The 22131-nt window shown below is 42.9% G+C and overlaps 1 protein-coding gene and 1 pseudogene across 3 annotated transcripts in view; one reads left to right on the top strand and one right to left on the bottom strand.

Moving 5' to 3' along the window:
• LOC144509816 (tumor necrosis factor receptor superfamily member 5-like) overlaps positions 1–22131 on the bottom strand; it is a 125887-nt gene that overhangs the window by 91076 nt on the left and 12680 nt on the right. The window contains exons 2-3 of one of the 3 annotated variants that reach the window (XM_078238664.1): positions 10360–10442; positions 8974–9061 (exon numbers count right to left, since the gene is read on the bottom strand). The gene's annotated coding sequence lies outside the window, so the exon portion shown is untranslated. Of the gene's footprint in view, positions 1–8973; positions 9062–9591; positions 9639–10359; positions 10443–22131 lie in introns of those variants that run through there. The other 2 variants (XM_078238665.1, XM_078238662.1) reach the window with 2 other exon arrangements.
• On the top strand, positions 3391–3524 carry LOC144510276 (U2 spliceosomal RNA; annotated as a pseudogene).

The following is a 22131-nucleotide window of genomic DNA, read 5'->3' on the forward strand; positions in this document are numbered from 1 at the left end:
TTCTCAAAAATCCTGGCCAATATTTGTCTATCAACATCAAAAACTGTTTCCCTGGTCATTATCATGTTGCTATTTGTGGGATCCCGCTGTGTGAAAATTGGCTGCTGTTTTATTCCATTACCATAGTGACTATACGTCAAATGTATCTTGTGGGCTGTTAAGTACCTTGAGACAGCTATGGTCATGAGAGGTACTATATAAATCTAGCCTGCCTGGGGTGCTGCACCTGTTGGGGCCTCTGTTATTTGTTATATATATATAATATATATATAAAAATAAATGATTTGGAGGAAATGTAGGTGGTCTGATTAATAAATTTGCAGATGATACAAAAATTGGGGGAGTAGCGGTTAGTGAGGAGGATTGTCAGAGAATGCAACAGGATATAAATCGGCTGGAGACCTGGACCAAAAGATGGCAGAATTTAACCTGGACAAATGTGAGGTGATATGATTTGGAAGGTCTACTGCAGAAGGAAAGTATACAGTAAATGGTGGAGCCCTTAGAAATATTAGCATACAGAGGGATCTAGGCGCGCAGATCCACAGTTCCCTGAAGGTGGCAACTCAGGTGGACAAGATGGTCAAGAGGATGTATGGCATGCTGGCCTTCATTGGTTGCGGCGTTGAGTATAGGAATTGGAAAATCATGTTGCAGCTGTAGAAGACTTTGGTTAGGCCGCATTTGGAGTATTGTGGCCTGGTCGCCACACTGCCGGAAGGATGTTGATGCATAGGAAAGGATGCAGAAGAGATTTACCAGGATGTTGCCTGGTTTGGAGGATATGGACAATGAAGAAAGGTTCAACAAACTTGGATTGTTTTCATTGGAGCGTCAAAGGGTGGGGGGAACAAGATTATGACAGGCTTGGATAGAGTGGATAGTCAGTCTTTTTCCCAGGGTTGAAGGGTTAATTATTTGGGGGCATAGGTTGAAAGCGAGAGGGGGAAAGTTTAAAAGAGGTGTAAGGGGCAAGTTTTTCACACAGAGGGTGGTGAATGCCTGGAACGCGCTGCAGGAGGAGGTGGTGAAAGCAGATTATATAACAACGTTCAAGAGGGATCTGGATAGATACATGAACAGGTAGTTAGGAAGGCAAATGCAATGTTAGCATTCATGTTGAGAAGGTTAGAATACAAGAGCAGGGATGCACTTCTGAGGCTGTATAGGGCTCTGATCAGACCCCATTTGGAGTAGTGTGAGCAGTTTTGGGCGCTGTATCTAAGGGAGGATGTGCTGGCCTTGGAAAGGGTCCATAGGAGGTTCACAAGAATGATTCCTGGAATGAAGAGCTTGTTGTATGAGGAACGGTTGAGGACTCTGGGTCTGTACTCGTTGGAGTTTAGAAGGATGAGGGGGGATCTCATTGAAACTTACAGAATACTATGAGGCCTAGATAGAGTGGACATGGAGAGGATGTTTCCACTAATAGCAAAAACTAGAACCAGAGGACACAACCTCAGGCTAAAGGAACGATCCTTTAAAACAGAGATGAGGAGGAATTTCTTCAGCCAGGGAGTGGTGAATTCTTTGCCACAGAAGGCTATGGAGGCCAGATCATTGAGTGTCTTTAAGACAGAGATAGATAGATTCTTGATTAATAAGGGGATCAGGGGTTATAAGGAAAAGGCAGGAGAATGGAGATGAGAAAAATATCAGCCATGATTGAATGGCGGAGCAGACTCGATGGCCTAATTCTGCTCCTGTGTCTTATGGGCTTGTGGTCATATGAATAGGCAGGGAATAGAGGGATATGGACGATGTAGAGGCAAGAAAATATTAGATTAGAGAGGCATCTGTGTTGGCACAGACTTGGTGGGCTGAAGGGCCTGTTCCTCTGCTGTACTGTTCTTCTCTGTTCTTTCACATTTAAAATTAAAAAGCTGCAAAAATCTGATATGCTACAGAATAATTGAAAATGAATTACAGTCAAGAGGGCCTGGGAAAAATGCTCTATCAGAAAGTCAGTACAGACTCGATGGGCTGAATGGCTGCTTCTGCACTGTAGGGATTCTATGATCCTATGATCCATGTTGTTCAGTAGTGGCTGAGTGACAGCAGGGCAGATGGACATTGAGTGTGTGCCAAGTACCTGTGCAGCTTCAGGAATTTATAGAGCTGCCCACAATCCAAATCAATACAATACTATATCACTGCCTGGGTAAACCCACAGATCACTGCAAAGGTCAGGCCACAGTCAGGCCAGCTTCTCTGGAGCTGTCCTTTGCTCAAGATCTTATGATCAGCCATAGTTTCCATCACAAATCTACAAAAGCTTCAAGCTTTGGCAGTATTGCTTGCCTGAGTTCCCCACTTTGAGAAACCAAGTAATGTAAGACTCAAGCAGCAGCAACACTGCTCACCAGTCTTCTCCCCCACAAATCTCTCACCATGTTGTGAGTGTCGAATAGCAGGAAGTGGCATAAATAAATAAAGTTTCAGAGTGAAGCCAACACCCAGTTAGCTGCCCGAATAATGCACAGGCTCAGAGATTGGTAATGTGGCAGTTGAGAAAATATCAACAACGAGAGAAAAATTCCAATCTTGAATATTCACTCCAGGCCTTCCAGGTCACCTCTCTCCCCTCCTAATGCAATAGAGTCTCTGCTGAGGAGCCAGCCAATCTCTTAAAAGTATTAATTTAAAAAGAGCAAAATGACACTGCTGCTTCGACAGAAGGAAACTGGTGATTTGGGAAGATTGAAACTTGAAGTTTACAAAATTAGTGTTTCCACTTCTGGAGGATTTGCTGGAATTTATATCTATGCCTAATCATTTGTAGGAAATCACATGATGGGGATTTCCAACACTCTATTAGCAGTAAGGAAAGAGAAAGCAAACACATGGATTGAAAGTTATTTTTGATGGAGTGGGCAGTTTTACATCCCCCTAAACCCTTTTCTGAGTATGTTTTGACTATAATATTCTCCTTTCTTTCAATATCTACTAAAAGTGTATTCCCTCTCCTTCCTATTCAGTTTTTGAAGATCTTTTCCTCATTGCTCATTATTCTATTTCTTCCATCCACTTCACACATTAGCAAATACACAGTGACTGCCAGGGTGAAAGTAAAATAATTCAGAACCACTTCTTAGAAAACAGATCCCAGCAGAATCTGTTTATACATACCAATGAGAGATCTGGCACAGAAATCAGAAAAACAAAATCTGGCTTTTGTTGGTCTGTAAATCCTAATTTTGTCAGCAGAAGGAGCTGACTGTGACAAAGGACAATTAAATAAGATGCAGACAATTAATGGTTTTGAAAAGGCAGAAAGAACAAAATGAAGATTGTCCAAAATGTTTATCTTTTCTTTATTAGGTGATACTGACTTGTGTGCTGCATTGTAAATCCCTCCATCGCCTTGCCTCACTAAAGTATAATATTTGGATCGCTTCTCGGCCTTTTGGCTAAGATCAAGTGTAGTATTTGTTCCTTGGCTAAGATCAAGTGTAGTATGGATAGGATGGTGTGCTTGGTTGAGGTCATTAGGTTACATTTAAGCTTCATTTGAAGCAATTTTTAAAAGCGGCATCTCGGCCTTTTGGCTAGGATGCAGATGAGATCAAGCCTTGGAGGAGGAGGACCTGCACCTACTCCAATCAGCTTGGCTCATGTAGATCAGGCCCAAGACAGGAGTGGAGGCCCTGTCTTGTCAGCTTGGATCGGAAATGTCCCAACTTGTTGAGACTCTGAATTGGACTTGATTTGATTGAATTGGAATTCAAAAAAAATTTGGCACTACCCTTCACCTCTCCAACTGCTGACCATCTCAGCAGCCTTCAGGATTCCATATTTACTTGATCATATTCATTAATGTTATCGCGTAAAAAGGTTGTAAGGATATGCCCAGCAATTACAGACCAGTCAGTTTAACTTCAGTGGTGGCAAAAGTTTAGAAAAAATTATTTGTTACAGAATTAGTAGTCACATAGGAAAATATGGGGTGATTAGGAAGATCAAAGGGGAAATCATGTTTAAATAACTTGCTGGAGTTCTAGAAATACATAGCTGAATCTGAATAATCCTGAATGTATATAACCACTGTGGTGAACCATCGTTGGTTCCCACTGTGGGATTGTTCTAATGTTGTTGTTGGGCTAGGGTGTTCCCACTGTGGGATTGTTCTAATGTTGTTGTTGGGCTAGGGTGGGATTAATACACCTGTGGTTGTTACTGTTGTGGCACATCCCAGTCGGACTCCGCCTCCTGGGAGAGGTATAAGACCCCCTGCTTGGGCAGGACCTCGTCAGTCTGGGATAGTGTGTTTACGTTCTATTAGTTCCATTGTTAGACAATAAAAGCCTTCTGTTACCGAAGCTTCGTGCCTCGTGTTCAATTGACGCGCATCAACCACCAAGGGGGAGGCGATAGCCTTGTGGTATTATTGTGAGACTATTAATCCAGAAACTCAACTCATGTTCTGGGGACCCAGGTTTGAATCCACCATGGCAGAGGGTGGAAATTGAATTCAATTGAAAGTATTTGAACAAAGAACAAAGAAAAGTACAGCACAGGAACAGGCCCTTCGGCCCTCCAAGCTGGTGTCGATCATGATGCCCTAACTTAAAAAAAAAACAACCTCTGTCCTTACTCGGTCTGTATCCCTCTATTCCCTCTCTATTCATGGACCCATCCAGATGCCTCTTAAATATTGCTAATGTGTCTGCTTCCACCCCTCCTCTGGCAGCGCGTTCCAGGCACCCACCACTCTCTGCGTGAAAATCTTCCCCTGCACATCTCTCTTAAACTTTCCCTCTCTCACCTTGAACTTGTGCCCCCTTGTAATTGACACTTCCGCCCGAGGAAAACGCCTCTGATTATCCACCCTGTCTATGCCTCATAATTTTGTAGACCTCTATCAGGTCTCCCCTCAGCCTCTATTTTTCCAGTGTAAACAATCATAGTTTATTCAACCTCTCTTCATAATCAACACCCTTGAGACCAGGCAACATCCTGGAACCTTTTTTACACTCTCTCTAAAGCTTCCATGTCCTTCTGGTCGCGTGGTGATCAGAATTGCACGCAATATTCCAAATGCGGCCTAACCAAGATTTTATATAGCTGCAACATGATTTGCCAACTCTTGTACTCAGTACCCTTGCTGATGAAGGCAGGCATACCATATGCCTTCTTAATCACCTTGGTCACCTATGTTACCACTTTTAGGGAACTGCATGTCCAGATCCCTCTGTATATTAATGTTCCTAAGGGTTCTGCCATTTACAGTATAATTCACACCTAAATTTGATGATCCAAAATGCATTACATCGCATTGGTGTTATCTGCAAACTTACTAATCAGATCACCCACATTTTCCTCCAGATCATTTATATATACCACAAACAACAGAGGTCCCTGCGGAACGCCAAAGAACAAAGAAAATTCAGTACAGGAGCAAGCCCTTCGGCCCTCCAAGCCTGCACCGACCATGCTGCCCGACTTAACTAAAACCCCCCCTACCCTTCCGGGGACCATATTCCTCCATTCCCATCCTATTCATGTATTTGTCAACACGCCCCTTAAAAGTCACTATCGTGTCTGCTTCCACTATCTCCCCCAGCAGCGAGTTCCAGGCACCCACCGCCCTCTGTGTAAAACAAAACTTGCCTTGTACATCTCCTTTAAACCTCGCCCCTCACACCTTAAACCTATGCACCCTAGTAATCGACTCTTCCACCCTGGGAAAAAGCTTCTGACTATCCACTCTGTCCATGCCCCTCATAATCTTGTAGATTTCTATCAGGTTGCCCCTCAACCTCCGTTGTTCCAGTGAGAACAAGCCAAGTTTCTCCAACCTCTCCTCATAGCTAATGCCCTCAATACCAGGCAACATCCTGGTAAATCTTTTCTGTACCCTCTCCAAAGCCTCCACGTCCCTCTTGTAGTAGGGCTACCACTACCACTAGCTACAGATTTCCATTGTGAAAAACACCTTTCCACCGCTACGCTCTGTCTTTTATAACCAACCCAGTTCTGTATCTATCTAGCTAGCCCACCTTGAATCCCATGTGATTTTAGTTTATGTACCAGTCTACCATGTGGGATCCTATCAAACGCCTTACTAAAGTCCATATAAACTACATCCACAGCCCTTCCCTCATCAATTATCTTTGTCACCTCTTCAAAAAACTCAATCAAGTTGGTGAGACATGACCTTCCCTGTACAAACCATGCTACCTGTCAATAACTAGTTCATTTTCTTCCAAATGTGCATAAATCCTGTCCCGCAGTATCTTCTCCTAAAGCTTCCTCACCACTGATGTCAGGCTCACTGGCCTATAATTACCTGGATGATCCGTACTTCCTTTCTTAAACAAGGGAACAATATTGGTTATTCTCCAGTCCTCTGGAACCTTGCCTGTGGTCAAAGAGGATGTGAAGATGTCTATAAGGCCCAAATTATTTCTCCCTTTACCTCCCACAGTAACCTGAGATAGATCCCATCCAGCTTTGGGGACTTGTCTACCTTAATGCAATTTTAGATACCCAAAACTTCCTCCTTCGATATATTGACATTCTCTAGAGCTTTCACACACCTATTCCTGACCTCAACATCCGTCATGTCCTTCTCTTTGGTGAATACCGATACAAAGTACTCATTAAGGATCTCACCCACTTCCTGTGGCTCCAAGCATAACTCCTCTCCATTGTCCTTGGGTGGTTGACTTTTAGAATCCCTACAGTGCAAAAGGAATCCATTCGGCCCATCGAGTCTGCACCAATCATAATCCCACCCAGGCCCTACCCCCATAACCCCATGCATTTACCCTATCTAGTCCCCCTGACACTAAAGGGCAATTTAGCATGGCCGATTCACCTAACCTGCACATCTTTGGACTGTGAGAGGAAATCGGAGCACCTGGAGGAAACCATGCAGACACGGGAGAACATGCAAACTCCACACAGACAGTGACCCAAGCTGGGAATTGAACCCGGGTCCCTGGCGCTGTGAGGCAGCAGTGCTAACCACTGTACCATCGTGCCATGATGAACTCACCTGATGAAGGAACAGCGCTCCGAAAGCTCATGATAGCAAACAAACCTGTTGTATTTTAACCTTGTGTTGTGAGACTTCTTATTCATTCAATTAAGCATCCTCACCCGAGGGCCACTCTTGTTCTTATCCAAGACTACCCAAAATCTTAGGAAATTATGGTCGCTAAGCCCAAAATGCTCCCTGACTGAAACATCGATCACCTGACCTGGCTCATTCCCCAATACCAAGTCTAGTATGGTCCCCTGCCTTGTTGGATTGTCAACATACTATATCAAAAAGCCCTCCTGGACACATCTAACAAATTGCTCTCCAATCACGCCAAATTAAGAACCTACTGATGTGGAATGCCCTGCCTGCAGCAGTAGTGGACTCGCCAACATTAAGGGCATTTAAATGGTCATTGGATAAACATATGGATGATATTGGAATAGTGTAGGTTAGATGGGCTTTAGATTGGTTTCACTGGTCGGCGCAACATAGAGGGCCGAAAGGCCTGTACTGCGCTGTAATGTTCTATGATGACTATGAAACCATTGTTGGAAAAACCCATCTGGTTCACTAATGTCCCTTTTGGAAGGAAATCTGCTGTCCTTACCTGGTCTGGCCCACGTGAGTCCAGAGCCACAGCAATGTGGTTGACTCTCAACTGCCCTCTGAAATGGCCTAACAAGCCACTCAGTTCAAGGGCAACTAGGGATGGGCAATAAATGCTGGCCAGCCAGCGATGCCCATGTCCCACGAATTAATTTTTAAAATATGTTCCTAGAAGATCTGGATCCGAAAGAAATAACTTGGCTACCCCTTGTCAACAGGAAAGTCAGAACAGATTAAAATTCCAAAGAAAATATGGCTCAGTTTAAGTTGAAAAATACAAATAACTTGGATTTGCAACTTGTAACTGAAAGCATTTCATTGTAACTGAAAGCATTATTATTACAAAATAATAAATCATGTTATTGCTTTCAAATATACTTTCTCTTTTAAAAAGTAGAATTGTGGTGAAAAAGAAAGTTAAGAGTGAGGCAAATTCAAATAGTGTGATGTTACACTATTTTAAATTACTTCTGCAACAACAGAATGCATGTAAACTGGCACAACAGAATCCAATTCCAACAATAAGATAATGAGTGTTTGGTGCCTGTATGCTGAACTTTGGCAGTGAGTGGAGATTAGGAAAGAATGTGATCTTTTGTCTTATCAAAAGGTGTTAATGAGCCTCTGGTTGAATTTTGTTTTTTGTTAACTTGTTTCCTGGTGCAAGAACTAACTTGCTTTCAGAGGAAAGTTTCAAAATGTGGCGATAAGCAATTTCTTTATGTTAGATGTGTCCCAATTTTTTAGATTCCCTGCAGCATTCCTGGTGGTGAGCCCCTGCCCATGCGCCCTTCCGCCCTACCTACCATTGTCTCTCCCTCCCTCCTGTCTGATCCCCAGCTACGACCTTCTAACAATGGCCTTCACCCCCAAATGACAACCAACCCCTCAATCTAGCTAGCTGCTGCACAGAAAATAGGGAAAATGTGCTGAAATTCCATGCCTCCTATTTCCAGGTTTCCGGGACACTGAAACTGGCGCCGGTTGAGGGTTGCCAACTGTGATTAAATGTGTTCCTGGAGGTTTCATCACATGACTTTCCCCCTGTGCTCTAGCCATTGGTCAGTCAACACATTCATCTTTGTCACACTCCCTTCCTGGACCAATTGGAAAGCAACACAACTCAATACGCAATCAAAGGATGCTTGACTATAAGCCAAACAGCCTCCCTCAACTCTGCACTGCCTTGAGTTTCAATATTTTCATATCTTTTATAAAGAAAAACGCTTAAAGAAAATGTAGAAGAACATATTTTTAAATGCCCCACTGATATTTCTCCACTGTTGCACAAAGCACTGCCCTGGAGTTTACTTCAATTACTGGAGACTCCGGGCTGATCCTGGAGGTTGGTAACCTAACCCCAATTCCTCCACACTTACCTATTCCATGCTGTTGTCTTCTTAACTCCCTCTGGAATCAAAAATAAAACCAGAAAGTGCTGGACGAAGTCAGTTGGTCCGGCTGCATCTGCGGAGAGAGAAACAGAGGTTAACATTTTGAGTTTTATGTAACCAAAAGAGAAAATGCTGGAAAGTCTCAGCAGGTCTGGCAGCATCTGTAAGGAGAGAAAAGAGCTGGCGTTTCGAGTCCAGATGGCCCTTTGTCAAAGATTCCAGCATCCTCATTAATTTGCTTTTATCTAGTGTTTTATGTGACTGTTCTTCAGAAAAGATCCCCCTGTAATCCAGCTTGTTATTGTGTACACTTCATCTCCCCAATTCCACTGTTGACTAGGGCCTATACTTGAGCTGGGTGCATCGATAGTCCAGGCCGTAGTGTCGAAAAGGAACTGAATTCAGGCTCTTCAGCCATGTGGCCTTCTATCACCTGCTTTGACAAAGGGTCATCCGGACTTGAAATATCAGTTCTTTTCTCTCCTGACAAATGCTACGAGACCTGCTGAGATTTTCCAGCATTTTCTCTTTTGGCCTTCTATCACTCTGCCTGAATAAATAGTTCGGACACAAAAGTAGTTCTTAAAAAATTTTTTAAAATACTTTTCCAATTCAATCAAATCAAGTCCAATTCACAGTCTCAACAAGTTGAGACATTCCCGATCCAAGCTAACAAGACAGGGTCTGCAACCCCTGTCTTGGGCCTGATCTACATGAGCCAAGCTGATTGGAGTAGGCGCAGGTCTTCCTCCTCCAGGGCTTGATCTCATTTGCATCTTAGCCAAAATATAAAAAGTCCTTAAATTATACAAGAACATCGGTTAGAAATGACCTAAATTTATGATTTTGTTTTGTAGAATTAATGAAAATGACTCCGTTTTTCTCATTGCAGTCAATACTGTACAATCAGCAGTAATTTACATTTAAACGTTGCTCTTAAATCTTTTTATTCCTTCCGTAATTTATAAATTATGACTCATTCATTGACAGCTTCAGCAAATCAGAAATAGCAATATTTTATTCGGGGTTTGATGATAATGTGAACACTCAACACAGACTAATGACCTTTTGGGCGGATGTAAATTTAGATCATGGATGAGCACATGATCAGAATCAAATGATTGTCAAGTGATCAAACCTCTGGTCATATATCCAAGCAGTGTCGATTGTCGGAAAACCCCATCTGGTTTACTAATGTCTTTTAGAGAAGGAAATCTGCCGTCCTTACCCGGCCTTCATGTGACTCCAGAGCCACAGTAATGTGGTTGACTCTCAACTGCCCTCAGAACAAGGGCAATGAGGAATGGGCAATAAATGCCAGCCAATCAATGATGCCCATGTCCCATGAACGAATTAAAAAAAGATGCTAACCTTATTGATCAGATGAGTTCATATTCATTTGACATGGAGTTCCCAGACAGAAAACCACCAGAATGGACGATTGGTTCTCGGTTCTGTTGAGAAGGTCATGACCTGAAACATTAATCCTGTGTTTCTCTTTCCACTGATACTGCCAGATCTCCTTGAGCATTTCTGGCAATTTCTGTTTCTACTTCAGATTTTCTGCCCTGTAACATTTTGCAGTTGGACTGGTCTCTGGTTGCTGCCTCTTGTGACACGAGAGAAAGTGTTCAGCGTTCAGTTTATGCATGTACAGTACTGGGTTTGCATTATTTTGCAACCAAACCATGTTACCTGGACCCCGCTGGGGATGAAGGAGAGAGAAACATGATAAGGAAGGAGGGGGGAGGGAGAAAGAATTGCAAATTGGAAAGGGAGAAAAAGACAAAAACTGGAGGAATGGAGAGTTGTTGTTGATGTGCACCAGCTGTTGCATCATGTGTTTTTCTCCAGAAATCAGGCAGCTTTACTGTTTGTCCCTGAGGACAACCTCATCATCCAACAGAATCAGTGTGAGATGTGGGAATCAGTGAAGTGGATTAGGTTTGAGTTTGATTTCGTTTATCATTTTTATAACTTGGAATGTAACTTTTTCTAACTATGTATTGTGAATGTCATTGAACTGTATTAAAAAAGCTATGAAGTTATTTATGTTAATTCACAGTGGCACAATGAATTACAGCACCAAGGACCCAGGTTCGATTCCCAGCTTGGGTCACTGTCTGTGTGGAGTTTGCACATTCTCCCCGTGTCTGTGTGGGTTTCCTTTGGGTGCTCTAGTTTCCTCCCACAGTCCAAAGACGTGGTTAGGTGCATTGGCCGTGCTAAATTCTCCCTCAGTGTACCCGAACAGGAGCCAGAGTATGGCGACCAGGGGATTTTCACAGTAACTTCATTGCAGTGTTAATGTAAGCCTACTTATGACTAATAAATAAACTTTAAAACTTTTTATTAGTGGAATTTACTTCGTGTTTCTCAATGCAGTTGATTCGCTAGGAACATCACAGGGATAGCTTTTACTTTAAATCTTTCTCAATTTTGTGTTCATTCATTCTCTAATTTAGAAATTATGCCATTTGTTACCGAACAAAAAGTCAAATATGTTATTGGGGGCTTGATGATACTGAGACACACAACTTCAGTAAATGCAAAAGCATAAACAGGGCAAATATCAAACTATCAAATGTCCTGTGATCAAAGATCACACGAGCAGTTGTAATGTGATCAAATACCGTGTGAGCAAATGTTACACAATTTAATCTTCAACAAGAGTTGGCAACCAAACAAACACAGTAATCAACTTTAAAGCAACATTTCAGCTTTCTCTGCTTCTCATAAGGAGGATATTATAGTACTGAGTTTAATAATGTTTACAATGTGAAAAATTGACTATATTTGTGCCTGTCATCATCATCCATTGTTCAGCGGTAGCACTCTCTCAGCTTTGAGCTAGAAGGGTGGGTTAAAGGCCCACTCCAAGAACCTTAGCACAACGTCTAGGCTGATGGTCGATTGCAATACTAAGAGAGTGATGAGATGATAAAATGTAGATATATATAAAAATGAAATTATAAAATGCCTTTATGATGAGATGATAAACTAAGCCCCCCTTCCCCCTTTGCCCTGTGGATGTAGATCTTATGGCAGAATTTTTAAGAAGAACAGGGAAGTCCTCCCCAGTGTCCTGACCATTATTTATCACCCCACCAATTATCTGGTCATTGTCACAGTCCTGTTGTGGGAGTTTGCGGTGCACAAATCGACTGCCACATTTTCTACATTGCAACAATAACTACATGTGTGATGATAGCAGTGCAATTGATATAATTATACAATATATATTGTTTTATGTTTAAGGGGAATGTTTAAAAAAAATCTGCTTCATGCCTCAGGCAGTCAGTATGTTTGGAGGGAATGCAAATTAGATGCCGGGAGAGGAGGATAATTACTCATTTTAGCCTTGCAAGTAGTTATGTTGAGTTAATGAACTTTTGTTTACGTAGGTTCTCCTGGAATTTCTGATTAGAGTGACTGACAGAGTCATGTGATAATGTCGTTTATGTGCAGTGTTGAGTCTATAACAGAGAGAAAAAGCTTTTGTAGAAAGCAGTTTTGTTTTGCAGCTGAAGCCTGGTTGAGGTTAGAAGCATTTTGCAAGCTTCTGGAACTTTATCTCTCTCTGAAATCTTCAAGACTGTTTACATTTTTAGCAAGTATATTTACAGTTGCTAATGTTAGATTGTACCAATGATAACATTGGACCTGTTATAATGTAACCAATGGTAACATGCTGTGAGGGTCAGCTGACCAAGTCGACAGTGTAACCAATGATAAAATGATATGGTGGTCAGCTGACCAGCTGATCCAGTATAAATAAATAAGCAGTTGGGAATTGTGGGGAGCTTGTATGGCCCAGGGTGTGGTCTCAAGCATTAGAGTAATGAAGTTTCTTTATTAAACCTTTTTTCTTTGATTTACTTACTGAAGTATGTTCTTTTATTGCTTGTAACTGAAGAATTCTTCTGCTGGATGAACAGCTGACTGTATTTAAAGCGGCATTTAAGCCCTTTAAGAGGAATGTTGCTTATTTGGAACTGAAAAAGTGGTAAATTAGAAATTAAATTTGTTTGCTTTTCATTTTTAAATATTGTTCAACTGTTAATTGTTAAACTGCTTCATTTGTTAGAGCTATATTTAAAATGTGTTATTAAATAAAGTTTGTTTTAAAATTTTAATAAAGACATTTTGTCAGTGGAATTATTCCTGGGAGGAAGTATCCTTTCCTCACGTTTATGCCAGAATAGAGAAATTGTTGGAGTCTAGTCTGGCATCCTAATGTAACTTGAGGTTCTGCTCTGGGACCCTAACACATGTCAAACTTAAATGTTTGAATTCACTATCAAGTGCTTTGGAATGTTCTGAGGTAGTGACAGGTACTATACAAATGCAAGTCTTTGCTTTCACTTTAGGTTGCACCTGGTATGTGACAGGTTCAGCAGTCACAGATACAATGTGTGGTCACTTACATCAGACATTGTGCACATTACCTGAGGGGAAACTCAGTATAGATCGGGGTGATTTTATGTACCCAATCGTCAGATGCCTCTCTTTTTTCTGAAATTCTGCTGAATTGGTTCTCTCTCAATGATGGGTCAGAATGATTCTGGGATCGGTTCACAGAGCAGGGTTTGTAGCTGGCATCAGTAGAAATTATGCGAATGTTTAATAGAACCTCACTCACAATGTCTCAGTTTGACATGGTATAGCTGCTGAGCTGTCAATAACAACTTGTATTTATATAGCATTTTTAAAGTTATAAAATGAGGGCGGCTCGGTAGCACAGTGGTTAGCACTGTTGCCTCACAGCGCCAGGGGCCCAGGTTCGATTCCCGACTTGTGTCGCTGTCTGTGTGGAATCTGCATGTATTTCCCATGTCGGTGTGGGTTTCCTCCGGGTGCTCCAGTTTCCTCCCACAGTCTGAAAGACATGTTGGTTAGGTGCATTGGCCATGCTAAATTCTCCCTCAGTGTATCCAAACAGGCACCGGAGTGTGGCGACTAGGGGATTTTCACAGTAACTTCATTGCACCGTTAATGTAAGCCTACTTGTGACACTAATAAACGTTAAAATGCTACAAGACACTTTACAGGAACATTATAAACCAAAGTATGATACTGAGCCACTTAAGAATATATTAGTTCAGGTCATCAACAGTTTGCTCAAAGAGGAAGGTTTTAAAGATTGTCTTAGGGAAGAAAAGAGAGGGAAAGGGAATTCCAGAGATTGGAACCAGGACAGGAAATGTCAGCAATGAGACTTATGACCAAATAACAGGGAGATCAATTACAAACCCAAAGTAGAGTTTATTTATTAGTCACAAGTCAGATTTACATTAACACTGCAATGAAGTTACTGTGAAATTCCCCTAGTCGTCACAGTCCGGTGCCTGTTCGGGTTAATGCACCTAACCAGCACGTCTTTCAGACTGGGGGAGGAAACCGGAGCATTCGGAGGAAACCCACGCAGACACGGATAGAACATGCAAACTCCACACAAACAGTGACCCAGAATCAAATCCGGGTCCCTGGCGCTGTGAAGCGGCAGTGCTAACCACTGTGCTACCCTAAATAAAGCAAGCTGTAAATAAAGCAAGTTGTGACTGTTTAAGGGAATAGGTTCAAATCAACCAGAGTCCTGAAAATTCCATAGAGGGAAAATCTCCTGATATTCCCAATAATCTGACTAAAATAGCAGCGTACCTGGTTACAGCAGGTAGTTGATGTCACCGGTCTTCTCTCAGAATTAAGACGGGAGACTGGGAAAAGCACCATGGAATTTCGGGCCTCGTCCATTTTTGAGCCTAGTCGATGAGACTTGAGGCTTGTTGGGTGTCTGTGTGGAGGAGGGCGGAAAGTTGCTGAGGCTGAAGTTTACTTTTTCAAGCATATCTTCAGATCCACAAGGCCTCCCTTGAACTCTAATGGGCTCGGAATGTCGCATTTTGGCAGCAATTTTTAAAAAGAAGTTGCAGAGTGACTTCTAATTTCTGTAAACATTTCCCCCTCCCTCCCTTCCTGTTGACACCGAGGCAATCAGTTAAGAATCTGTTGAGTCCGCCTTTCTTGGTTTGATATGATGCTTGAAAAACATCAGAGTTTCTGCAGGAGGCCCAGATTCCCAAGATTATTTGCCTGCTGACCTGCCCTTTCTCACTTCTGGTTTAGTGCAAAACATTATTGGCATCACTTCCTCATTTGGACACAGCGTATATAGAGAACTATACTCTGTATATGAAACTGCAGCTGATAATATTCAGTGTATTTTTAAATAGGCTAAACAGGTGTTCAGTATTAAACAACAGTGAAGCACCTGGCAGGAGGAAAGAGTCAGCCCCAACGCTTTTCATTTGTGCCAGCTGCACGAGAGACTGCCTCTCATGAATCGACCTCCTGTGTTCAAATCTGATCTGGGGATTTTCAAACATTTTTATTCCCTTTTCCTCCTTCAGTTCTCCCTGGGGGACAACAAAACCTGGGAATTATTCAAGTTGCTGAAGGGAATGGCTTTCTTTTGAAATATATTACGTTGTTGCACTGCCTAGAATCCTCCCTCTACCTTGATTAATTATTTTGTTGAGTGAGGGGTTGCAATGTCCTCTGGAATGGAGTAGAGGTCGATGTATGAATGCCTGAGGTGACTCTCCCACCTTGCAGAAACTGTTGAGTCCCAGAACCCAGTGTGGTTATTAAGATCGGGAACTCAGCAAAGTGATGTGGTGGTTTGGAAAGCACAATGTCCGATCTCTCTGTGACAACACACTGCTCAGAGTCAAATATTTTGGCTCCATTTTGCTAGACAGTTGAGTCTGCGACCAAATGACTGAAAACCAGATCCAAGTTAAACAATCAAGATTCAATAGGGGTAATTTTAACTTTCAATGATAGTGTAATGTGGATAAGTCTGATTGGCTGCACAGAATCTCCTTCAGTAAAAAGGAAAACTATAGGAGTGTGTGTGGCTGATCTGATATTGTTCATTTTACTCTATTGCTGGAAGGTCGAATCCCCCCGATTCTGCCCACTTTGTATGAAAATGCTGAGATCAATGCTTCCATATTGACAGTCAATTTTAATCATTCTGTTTACACTAAACTCTGAGAGGCCTCTTGTGTGGGTGCTGGCTAGGGACAGATTTCAGAGATTGAAGACACAGCACATGTCTCTGCTATGAACAGGTTTACACAGTAAGAAGTCTCACAACACCAGGTTAAAGTCCAACAGGTTTATTTGGTAGCAAAAGCCACTAGCTTTCGGAGCGCTGCTCCTTCGTCAGGTAAGTGGGAGTTCTGTTCACACGCAGGGCATATAAAGACACAAACTCAATTTACAAAATAATGGTTGGAATGCGAGTCTTTACAGGTAATCAAGTCTTAAAGGTACAGACAATGTGAGCGGAGAGAGGGTTAAGCACAGGCTAAAAAGAGATGTGTATTGTCTCCGGCCAGGATAGTGAGAGAGATTTTGCAAGCCCAGGCAAGTCGTGGGGGTTACAGATAGTGTGACATGAACCCAAGATCCCGGTTGAGGCCGTCCTCATGTGTGCGGAACTTGGCTATCAGTGAAAGTTCACCAGAGAAGGTTCACCAGGTTGATTCTGGAGATGAGGGGGTTAGCGTATGAGGAGAGATTGAGTAGACTGGGCCTGTACTCATTGGAGTTTAGAAGGTTGAGGGGAGATCTTGTGGAGACATATAAGATAATGAAGGGGCTAGACAGGGTAGAAGCAGCGAGGTTATTTCCACTTACAATGGAAACATGAACTAGGGGGCATAACCTCAAACTACGGGGGAGTCAATTTAGAACAGAGTTGAGGAGGAACTTCTTCTCCCAGAGGGTAGTGAATCTTTGGAATTCTCTGCCCAATGAAGCAGTGGAGGCTACCTCGTTAAATGTGTTTAAGTCACAGATAGATAGATTTCTAACCATTAAGGGAATTAAGGGTTATGGGGAGCGGGCGGGTAAGTGGAACTGAACCCATTATCAGATCAGTCATGATCTTATTGAATGGCGGAGCAGGCTTGAGGGGCTAGATGGCCTACTCCTGCTCCTATTTCTTATGTTCTTATGTGATCGTGACCGCTTGGTCTCGGGCATTCGGCCTCTGATCTTCGGGTATGCGTTCTCCAAGGCAGCCTTCATGACACACGACAACGCAGAGTAGCTGAGCAGAGACTGATAGCCAAGTTCCGCACACATGAGGACGGCCTCAACCGGGATCATGTCACAGTATCTGTAACCCCCACGACTTGCCTGGGCTTGCAAAATCTCACTAACTGTCCTGGCTGGAGACAATACACATCTCTTTAGCCTGTGCTTAACCCTCTCTCCACTCACATTGTCTGTACCTTTAAGACTTGATTACCTGTAAAGACTCGCATTCCAACCATTATTTTGTAAATTGAGTTTGTGTCTTTATATCATAGAATCATAGAAACCCTACAGTGCAGAAAGAGTCTGCACCGACCATAATCCCACCCAGGCCCTACACCCATATCCCTACATATTAACCCGCTAATCCCTCTAACCTACACATCTCAGGTCACTAAGGGACAATTTTAGCATGGCCAATCGACCTAACCCGCACATCTTTGGACTGTGGGAGGAAACCGGAGCACCTGGAGGAAACCCACACAGACACGAGGAGAATGTGCAAACTCCACACAGACAGTGACCTAAGCCGGGAATCGAACCCAGGTCCCTGGAGCTGTGAAGCAGCAGTGTTAACCACTGCGCTACCGTGCCCCCTTCCTATCATTTCACAAGCAGGAACTACTTCCTTCCAGCCCCACAGCAGTAAATAACTTAAATAGATAATAGAAACAGCCTATGACTTAAGAATGAACAAATTTGTCTTTATGAACACATTTTACATATTCTCAAAACATACTAGAATGCTTCACAGTCAGTGAATTGCTTTCAAAATGGAGTCCTATATGCCCTGTTTGTGAACAGAACTCCCACTTACCTGATGAAGGAGCAGCGAGCGCTCCGAAAGCTAGTGACTTTTGCTACCAAATAAACCTGTTGGACTTTAACCTGATGTTGTGAGACGACTTACTGTGTTTACCCCAGTCCAATGCCAGCATCTCCACATCGTGAATAGGTTTAACCAGTCCCTATGGAAATCACCTTGCTTTTTGGAAAGTTTACAATCGAGAGATAATGGTGGTGAAAATACATTTTTAAACTGCGGTGCACATCAACCTGCTGAACTGAGAAGAGATTCATTTTGACTTTAAAATGGAAATGCAGAAATATAATCCAAGACTGAGAATATTAAATCCACTAAAAGAGGAAGTGTTGTCAGACACAGAAGCGTGTCTCATGACTTGTGGTGAACCATCGTTGGTTCCCACTGTGGGATTGTTCTAATGTTGTTGTTGAGCTAGGGTGGGATTAATACACCTGTGGTTGTTACTGTTGTGGCACATCCCAGTCGGGCTCCGCCTCCTGGGAGAGGTATAAGACCCCCTGCTCGGGCGGGACCTCGTCAGTCTGGGATAGTGTGTTTACGTTCTATTAGTTCCATTGTTAGACAATAAAAGCCTTCTGTTACCGAAGCTTCGTGCCTCGTGTTCAATTGACGCGCATCATGACTATTGGTTGGAAGAGACCCCAGAGTGTTGACATGCAGGTGACTTGTAAATGTTAAAGTGTCTCGAAGTGTCAAAACCACACTTTCAAGTAGCAGTTGCATTTCTTGCAAGTGAAGCAGGGTAAAGTAAATGGTGGGCGATGCAATACCCCGATGCAAAGTGTGCCCACCTTTGACAATTCCAATAAATGTAATGGTCAGGGTGAGAAGTGTCACATTATATGACACAAAGTGTGATATATATGACACATTTTATGACTTTAAATGTGAGATTTTTCTTCAGTGTGTGTGTGTGAGCGGTAAAACTGAAATAGAGCTGAACTTGCTGAGCATAGTGTTTAAATCTGAGTGTGCACAGAGTTGAGCTGCCCTGTTTACAGAAAAAACACTGCATCATCCATTAGTCTTCCCATCAGTTAACCACACAGTCATACAGCGCAGAAAGGCCCTTTGGCCCATCAAGTCTGCATGGACAATATCTATCACTAAAGGTGCGCTAATCCCATTTTCCGGCACTTGTCCCATATCATAGAACAGTACAGCACAGAACAGGCCCTTCGGCCCACGATGTTGTGCCGAGCTTTATCTGAAACCAAGATCAAGCTATCCCACTCCCTATCATCCTGGTGTGCTCCATGTGCCTATCCAATAACCGCTTAAATGTTCCTAAAGTGTCTGACTCCACTGTCACTGCAGGCAGTCCATTCCACACCCCAACCACTCTCTGCGTAAAGAACCTACCTCTGATATCCTTCCTGTATCTCCCACCACGAACCCTATAGTTATGCCCCCTTGTAATAGCTCCATCCACCCGAGGAAATAGTCTTTGAACGTTCACTCTATCTATCCCCTTCATCATTTTATAAACCTCTATTAAGTCTCCCCTCAGCCTCCTCCGCTCCAGAGAGAACAGCCCTAGCTCCCTCAACCTTTCCTCATAAGACCTACCCTCCAAACCAGGCAGCATCCTGGTAAATCTCCTCTGCACTCTTTCCAGCGCTTCCACATCCTTCTTATAGTGAGGTGACCAGAACTGCACACAATATTCCAAATGTGGTCTCACCAAGGTCCTGTACAGTTGCAGCATAACCCCACGGCTCTTAAACTCCAACCCCCTGTTAATAAAAGCTAACACACTGTAGGCCTTCTTCACAGCTCTAGCCACTTGTCGCTTCTTGGCCTTTTGGCTAAGATCAAGTGTAGTATGGTCGGCAGCCCATGGTCGGCCGCACTTGGTTGAGGTCATTAGGTTACACTGAACCTTCATATGTTTCATATGAAGCAATTTTTAAAAGTGGCATCTCAGCCTTTTGGCTAAGATGCAAATGAGCTCAAGTCTTGGAGGAGGAACCTCCCCCTTCTCCAATCAGCTTGGCTCATGTAGATCAGGCCCAGGACAGGGTGGTTTGGTCGCTCGCCCTGTCTTGTCAGCCTGGATCTGAAATGTCTCAACTTGTTGAGACTCTGAATTGGATTTAACTGGATTGAATTGGAAAAATATTAAAAAAAATAGGCCTTCTTCACAGCTCTATCCACTTGAGTGGCAACCTTTAGAGATCTGTGGATATGGACCCCAAGATCTCTCTGTTCCTCCAGTCTTCAGAACCCTACCTTTGACCCTGTAATCCACATTTAAATTAGTCCTACCAAATTTAAACCCTACCTTTGACCCCGTAATCCACATTTAAATTAGTCCTACCTTTGACCCTGTAATCCACATTTAAGTTAGTCCTACCAAAATGAATCACCTCACATTTATCCTTGAATGTTATGATATTTCAAGTGCTCATCCAAATAACTCCTAAAGCTGGTAAGGTTTCCAGCCTCCACAACCTTCCCAGGCAGTGCATCCCAGATTCCCACCACCCTCTGAGTGAAAAAGTTTTTTCTTAAATCCTCTCTGAATCTCCTGCCCCTTGCCCTCAAATTATGCCCCTTTGTGATTGACCGTTCAACCAAGAGGAACAGCTGCTCCCCACTCACCCTGTCCATACCCTTCATTATCTTATACACCCCAGTCATGCCCCTGCTAAGTCTTCTCTGCTGTAAAGAAAACAATCCAAGCCTATCCAACATCTTGGTGAACCTCCTTTGTACCCCTCTAGTGCTGTCACATCCTTCCTATAGTGAGGTGGCCAGAACAGCATACGCCTTCTTAACAAATTTTGACAAAGTTTTTGACGAGGTCCCACAAGGGAGACTGATTGACAAGGTTAGAGCACATGGAATTCAGGGATTTAGCGAGATGGATCAGAAAATGGCTTAGTAATCGGAGTAATGGCAGAAGGCTGTTCGAGTGACCAGAGACCGGTGTCCAGCGGTGTGCCACAAGGATCAGTACTAAGGCCCTTATTGTTTGTTATATACATAAATGACAATAGATGAAAATGTGGGGAGAATGATAAGCAAGTTTGATGACACTAAGATTGGTAGGATGGAGTAAAGAAGATGGTTGTAGGTTACAGGAAGGTATAGATGGATTTGTCAGATGGGCAGAGCAGTGGCAGATGGTATCTAATCCTGATAAGAGCAAAGTGAAGGAAGAAGTGGCCTAACCAATGCTCGGTACAACTCCAACATTACCTCTTTGCTCTTATATTCTGTACCACAACTGATAAAAGCAGGTGTTGCATATGCCTTTTTAACTCTCCTAATCGGGTACTCTGCCACCTTCAGGGATCTGCAAATATTCACCCCAAGATCCCTCTGTTCCTTTGAGCTTCTCAGTGTTTTTTTTTGGTTTGATTTGATTTATTATTGTCACATGTATTAACATACAGTGAAAAGTATTGTTTCTTGTGCGCTATACAGACGAAACATACCGTTCATAGAGGAGGAAACAAGAGAGTGCAGAGTCCTGCCATTCATTCTCACTCATCTTGTTACTTCTTCCTTCACTTTGCTCTTATCAGGATTAGATACCATCTGCCACTGCTCTGCCCATCTGACAAATCCATCTATACCTTCCTGTAACCTACAACCATCTTCTTTACTCCATCCTACCAATCTTAGTGTCATCAAACTTGCTTATCATTCTCCCCACATTTTCATCTATTGTCATTTATGTATATAACAAACAATAAGGGCCTTAGTACTGATCCTTGTGGCACACCGCTGGACACCGGCCTCCGGTCACTCGAACAGCCTTCTACCATTACTCCGATTACTAAGCCATTTTCTGATCCATCTCGCTAAATCCCTGAATTCCATATGCTCTAACCTTCTCAATCAGTCTCCCTTGTGGGACCTCGTCAAAAGCTTTGTCAAAATTTGTTAAGAAGGCGTATGGTGTGCTGGCCTTTATCAATCGAGGAATTGAGTTTAGGAGTCCGGGGATAATGATGCAGCTATATAAGACCCTCGTCAGACCCCACTTGGCGTACTGTGCTCAGTTCTGGTCACCTCATTACAGGAAGGATGTGGAAAAGATTGAAAGGGTGCAGATGAGATTTACAAGGATGTTGCCTGGATTGAGTGGCATGCCTTATGAGGATAGGCTGAGGGAGCTCGGTCTTTTCTCCTTGGAGAGACGTAGGATGAGAGGAGACCTAATAGAGATATATGAGATGTTGAGAGGCATAGATCGG

Source organism: Mustelus asterias, chromosome 22 (assembly GCF_964213995.1).
Source record: "Mustelus asterias chromosome 22, sMusAst1.hap1.1, whole genome shotgun sequence".
Taxonomy (NCBI): domain Eukaryota; kingdom Metazoa; phylum Chordata; class Chondrichthyes; order Carcharhiniformes; family Triakidae; genus Mustelus; species Mustelus asterias.